The sequence below is a fragment of the Hirundo rustica genome, chromosome W (genome assembly GCF_015227805.2).
Source record: "Hirundo rustica isolate bHirRus1 chromosome W, bHirRus1.pri.v3, whole genome shotgun sequence".
Taxonomy (NCBI): Eukaryota; Metazoa; Chordata; class Aves; order Passeriformes; family Hirundinidae; genus Hirundo; species Hirundo rustica.
Window position 1 is genome coordinate 26,776,605 of NC_053487.1, and position 6,858 is coordinate 26,783,462.

The following is a 6,858-nucleotide window of genomic DNA, read 5'->3' on the forward strand; positions in this document are numbered from 1 at the left end:
TTCGAGTTCTGTTCTGGTGTTGCCACTTCCACTGATAGTCACAGACAACATGTGTCCTACTTGTGGAATTATCTCGGGGACAGCTTAAAAATAAGTGGTAAAAAAACCTATTATTCCCCACTGCTTTACAGCCTTAAAAATCCCTTTGGTAATTATGGTAGAAACACTTTACCCAGCTACCATTAATGAGCATAACATGCGTTTGAGTCCATCTGCCTCCATTTTGGAACAATCGTAAGGAGGGCAGTTGAGGGTCCAACAATCTAAACACAAATATAAAGTGCAATTACAAACACATTTTCCCATGTATACGCCTCCTGTTCTACTTAGACAATATATGCCTCTTTCAGAAGAATGAAGTTGCCACGGACTTGCTTCCTCATCCCAAAATCCCATTCCATTATGGACCTCACTTAGGGTGCTGACCCACCATTTAGGTTCGACCGGGCTGGCCATCCATGGTCAGTCTTCAGATCCCCCTGGCCCTCTGCAGACCCAACAATTGCTAAGGTCAAAGGTTTTTGCTACCTCTTCTCCTAGGACTAGAAAACGATTCTCCCACCTCTGGCCCAAACCTAACTGACAATATAAAGGTAAGACTATTAAGAAAAACATTCTAATGGTGTAATCTAATCACCTAATCTAACTCTCACATTGTCTTCTGCACCACCTGTGGTGAGTGAAGACACAGAAACAGCTTAACATAAAGAAAACAAAGACAGTGAGGGTTGGCCCCCAATGACTGGAGATCCGAGAGGAGGATGCCCACACAAACCATTTCAGCAAAGTCTGTGGGTAGGCACACAAGGCTTCCCCTGCTGTTGACGCACTGGCTACTGCTCCGGGCCCCTCCTGCAGTGTCAGTCACAGCCTCCTGACCTTCTCTTCCAGCTGAGATGTCCAAATCTCCAGGGCCTCAGAGATTTTGACCCGAGTGTGGTGGGTCTACCTGTGTCCAGCTGTCTTGGCAACTGTTTCTGTGGTCAGTAACACTTGGAAAGGTGTGGTGGTGCAAGAATTGTTTTATTAAGTTATTAAGTTATTTTTGTAAGATTTATAAGTTATTTTTGTAATGGTTCATTCCACTGTGCCCCCCCCGTGTTCTGTAATGGTTTCCCCCTATGAGTTAGTTATATAACCAGACGTTTTATGTCAATCATTCCTCCCCTGCACCTGTCCCTGTCAATCCCCCCCTCTCCTCTTGGTCGCCCTGTCTGTCACTTTGAGACCCTTCCCTGCCTTCTGGAAAGATCCAGGAGAGGCGTCAAGTGATAGGCTGGTGCCCGGGGAATCCCCTCCTCCCCTCTTGTGATTCGTTCCTTGTTCAGAAGTTGACACCCCCTGTTACACCCCTGTGTTCCCTGATTGGCTGACCCATTGTCACCACCCCTGGATCCTCCCCCGTTTATAAGTGGCCGCAAGGCTTTGATCTATGCTCTCTCTGGGCAGCAGTTGTCTGAGGCGGAGCTCCTTGCCGGACTCCCCTTAATAAACTACCTTTTACCCTGCTCAAAGAGAGTCGACCCTTTTTCCGCCGCCGTAGTTGTGACGCCATCAGGTCCACCCGCCAGTGTGGGGAACCAAAAACCCACCGGGAGGAGGTTACTCGCCCTGCCTGTAACCCCGACCAATCCACGTTGCCGCAGTGCAGAACTGAGCTAGCCTGTGGTCAACACCTGCTAGGCGTGAGGGACACTGTGACAGAAAGGTCCATGCCACTTTGCCACCAGTGGTGCGTCTTTTCACTCCTTAACTAGGACCCAATGTCCTGGTTGAATGTTATGAACAACAAAGCCCAAAGGCAGGGTCTGTGCCAGCTGAGCTTCCTGTCAAAGAGATTTCACAAGAGACAGTATCCTGGCCACATATTATTTTCAATATACATCACTTATTTCCACACCCCCGCTAGGTTGAGAATTACAAGGATAAGGAATTCCAAACATCAATTCAAACGGAGATAACTGAATATCTCCTCTGGGTCTGGCCCTTATTCTTGCTAAAGCTAGTGGCAAGAGCTGTACCCATGGCATCTTAGTTTCTATCACCAGCTTCAGGTGTTTCTTTATTTCTCCATTCATTCTTTCAACCTGGCCCCAGCTCTGGGGATGCCAGGGGATATGGAGGTTCCATTGTATTCTGAAAGCAGTCATAATCCCTTGACAAATTTTTCCAGTAAAATGAGTTCCCTTATCTGAGTCTATTGCTTCCACAATCCCATATCTTGGAATCATTAGTTCCAAAAACACTTTCATAACTGATCCTGTAGTTGCTGAAACAGTTGGAAATGCTTCTGGCCATCCTGTTAACTGACATACTATTACCAGAAGATATTTAAACCTTACCACTCAGGGTATTTCAGTAAAATCTACCTGGTATCTATGGAAGGGATGTACAGCCCAAGGCGTCCCTCCCCTGGCAATATTCTTTGTAACCCTGTTATTGGTTTAGCACAAATCAAACAACCCTCAATAGCTCTCTTTGCCAAAGTAAAAAGACCCACAGCAACATAAATTTTGAGGAAGGCTTCTGCCAGTCCTTGAGAGCTCCAATGGCTCTCTTCATAGAGTTGTTTTAATATCTGTAAGGACTGTTAGGAAAAATAATCCACAAACGCCAGAGGTTTATGTCCAAAAAGGAGACAGAGGATTCCTTTTACTTTATTCAAATAAAGGGAGAAGCCATGAGGCATTTCCTCTGGGGTCTCTCAACTTTTGGAGGACGCAGCCTCCTATTTATCCTAATTTCCCAGCCGCATTTCCCTCTCTCTTTCCCCATTGGCTCAGGTACTTGAGAGTTACAGACTTCACGGAGTGCCTAATACCTAAAATTCCCCTCTAATGTATAACTCTCCTTTTATTTTTAATTCTTATGGAAATTATGGGTTTTCCCCATTGTTTCTTTCATCTTTCAATATCCAATTTCATTTATCAACAAATCTACAGCTTGTTTGTAAAGGCAAGTATCTTCTATTCCACTCATCAATCAGTGAAATCCTTCCCACTGTTTATCTCTTAGTGCTAGTTTTATCTACCAGCAGACCCATTACTTGTTTGTAAACACAAGTCTGTCATTCCTCTCAGGCCAGAGCTTTTTGTATCCACTGCTTACCATCCCATGTAAACCAGTGGGCTGGCTTGAAAGCAAAACCAATGAGAGGCTCCAAGTCAGAAAAACAATTTAATAGGAGAGAAAAATAAATAAAATAAAATAAAATAAAATAAAATAAAATAAAATAAAATAAAATAAAATAAAATAAAATAGTACAAAAGATCCTGGAGGGAGTTACATGAGTCATGTGGCAAGGCATTGATGGCCCATTAACAGAAGATAGTCTGGAGGGAGGGGGCAAGGGAAACACTGCCCAACCTAGTTTCAACAGCTCATGTAGATGGTGATAGAATACATACTTTGGGCACATCTTACATTGTAACCTAGGACATAATCCACCCCTTATTCTATGACCATCTACATCACACCCAAATCAATACACTTTTACAGATATATATATATATATATATACACACACACATACATACATACAGAATGAAACCTTACACACAGTTCTCAGTTAAAATTAGGTCTCCTTGTGGTACACAATGGGTTTCCCCATCTTTCTGCATTACCCATTAAGTGTAACCAGGTCCTTGAGCAAAAACAATCCCACGGATGGGTCTGCTTTTTGCCTGAGGTGAGATTAATCCAAACAGTCTTTCTTAAAATACCTTTCATGTGTACCACAGGGACTTTATCTCCATCCACTGTGTGCAAGGGTTCAGACTGGGCAGGACCAGCTCGATTGATCGACCCTCAGGTGTTGACTATCTAGGTGGCCTTTGCTAAGTTCACTTCTCAATTTTTGAAGGTCTTCCCACTAAGCGCCTTCAGGGTAGTTTTAAATAGTCTATTGCACTAACTTTCCTGGCAGTTGGTGCATGATAAGGGATGTGATATATTTATTCAATGCCATGTTCTCTAGCCCAGGTGTTTATAAGGCCATTCTTGAAATGGGTTCCGTTGTCTGATTCGATTCTCTCAGGGGTGCCATGTCACCACAGGACTTGATTTTCTAGGCCTAAGATGATATTCCAGGCAGTAGCATGAGGCACAGGGTAGGTCTCCAACCATCCTGTGGTTGCTTTCACCATAGTCAGCACGTAGTGCTTGCCTTGGTGGATTTGGGGAAGGGTGATGTAGTCAATTTGCCAGGCTTCCCCATACCTGTACGTCAACCATCGTCCACTGTACCACAGAGGCTTCACCCTTTTGACCTGTTTGATTGCAGCACAGGTCTCACAGTTGTGGATGACCTGTGAGATGTTGTCCATACTAAGTTCCTGTCCTAGGTTACAATGTAAGATGTGCCCAAAGTATGTATTCTATCACCATCTACATGAGCTGTTGAGACTAGGTTGGGCAGTGTTTTCCTTGCCCCCTCCTTCTACACTATCTTCTGTTAATGGGCCATCAATGCCTTGCCACAGGACTCATATGTAACTCCCTCTGAGAGCTATCTCTGTTTAATGGGCAATCAAGGACCCACCACATGACATAGAATGATATCAGTGGGAGGAGCCAAGCATTCCCACCTAGATATAATCTGGGATTTGGGACAGCACAGGCAGCCTTACCCACTGGATTCCCAGAGGACAAGAGCTACCAGACCTTTCTACAGGATCACTGCTTCAACAAGACCACTTCATCTGGACTGCTACCACCACCCTAACTAACAAGGTATCAGATTGTATTCTGACTCTGTCAGTGATCTTTTGTATTATTGTATTTATTTTATTTTACCTTTTTTTTTTTTTTTTCTATTATTAAATTGTTTTTCTAACTTGGAATCTCTTGCTGGTTTTGCTTTCAAGCCAGCACAGGTCCACTCCTTGGTCACGGGCCCATTGGTATGTTGCATCTCTCCCCTGATGACCAGATGCATCATGGGCCCAACGGGCTAGGAATACTTCTCCCTTGTGCTGCCAGTCTAGATCCACCTGTGATACTTTCACTTTGGCAGCTTTGTCTACCTGCTTGTGTCGGGGTCGGGTTACCGGAGCCGCGGGAGAAATGCCTCATGCTGTCATGGTCAGCAGATCTCACTTTATTAAGGTTGCATTACATTTTTATACTTTTCATAATTAGCTCATACATATTGCAAAAGCCAAGCTCATCATTGGACATAACTAATTAACGCAAGCATTACTTAGCATCGACCTTAATAATTGCAAAACAGTTAAAGTCAGTACATCATATCTTTAGTTTTCCCATACTTGACTAATTTCACATCCGGCTTACATCCTGTTCTTCACATAAGCCTTCCTTCAAGGATAGCATATCCTTGACGCCTAAATTCTTACTAGTTTAATCATGTCATGTCCCTTTTCTGCGAGCCACTGCTCTGATAAGCTCTCAACACTTCCCCCGTTTTCTTTTATGGCAAACATCGACATTTTTACATTCTCTACCATTGACATCATCATGCGTTGTATACATTGGAAAATGCATGGTCCTAAAAGTAATACTAACAATAACAAAAGCACAGGGCCGGCAAACATTTTAATCAGCCCTCCCAGCCATCCTGATATGCCTATCGAAGCAAGCCAGCTGTCTAACGGGTTGTTCGTTACTTGAATGCTTTCGGTATGGCTCTTAAGCCACTGCAATTGTCCCTGAATAGATGCAGAGTTTGAGGAAAGGTTAAAGCAGCACATACCCTCAAACTCTTCACACCCATGACCTTGAGCGAGAAGCAAAAAATCGATAGCAGCCCGATTTTGCAAAACAGCATGTCTTAAACTATCCATATCTTGGGAAAGTTCTGACAGTATTTCTGTAGTAACGTTAGATTGCTTCACCATCCAACAGGCGACCCTGGCAAGTGTGGTGAGTGCGTGTGCGGTTCCTACCCCTGGAACAAGTGATGCGAACGCTCTGGCTGTGGGTCCCCATAATTCGACTTGATCATTACAATTTGGAGATAAATTCACACTGCGACGATGACGCTGCCCTGTCTTGTTGAATAAGTAGTTGCTCACATCCGATATGTTGGGCATAAACAAAGTTAATTTTCCAAGATAGCATGGCCCTCCGTGAGCATATCTAGGAACTCCTTGCCAAGCACGGTCGCCACAGATCAGAAAAACATCCTTGGGTAATGCCATCGCACTATCATTAGCCCAAACCTTGGTGTCATTTATGTCCCATCCTTTTGACCCCCCATCTCCGCACATATATGTTGCGTTCCAGAAAGGGGGGGCTTTCGGGGTGAGCCACACAACGGTTTGATTGACACCCTGCCTCATAGCACCTAGCTTGACACATCCTGTTTCACTGCTTGCATTTAATTGCCTGCTACCTAAGAGGTCTATCTCTTGTGGATCCCATGGCAATGATGTATTCAAGTGGGCTAATAACTCAAGTGTACATTCACTGGTAGTTTTACCAGTGCAATTACCAGTGGAGTACTTGAGGAATTCCCTTTTGTCAAGGGCTGGGACACCTATCAAACAGGTTTGAAAAGGGTCAGTAGCAGATGCCATAGAAAGACAAAAGGAAGTGGTATTAGTTTTGTTGGCCCATGTAACCCACATATTCTGTCTAGGATTGATGCTTGTAATTGTATTGACGCCGCCGGGCATTATAATCAGCGAACCGACGGCACAAATAATCCCACTGATTAGGGAGCACTTGTCATGTTGTCGGAATCCTAACATCCTTCCCACATCTGACATCTAGAATGACAGACTTATTGGTAGCTATTGCCCGCCGTAGAGCGTGTCGTACTCCCCACAAAATCCACCTAAGTTCCAAATCCTCCCTATTTTCTATTCTCTGGACAGCAACGGGAAATGGCAGTCCTGT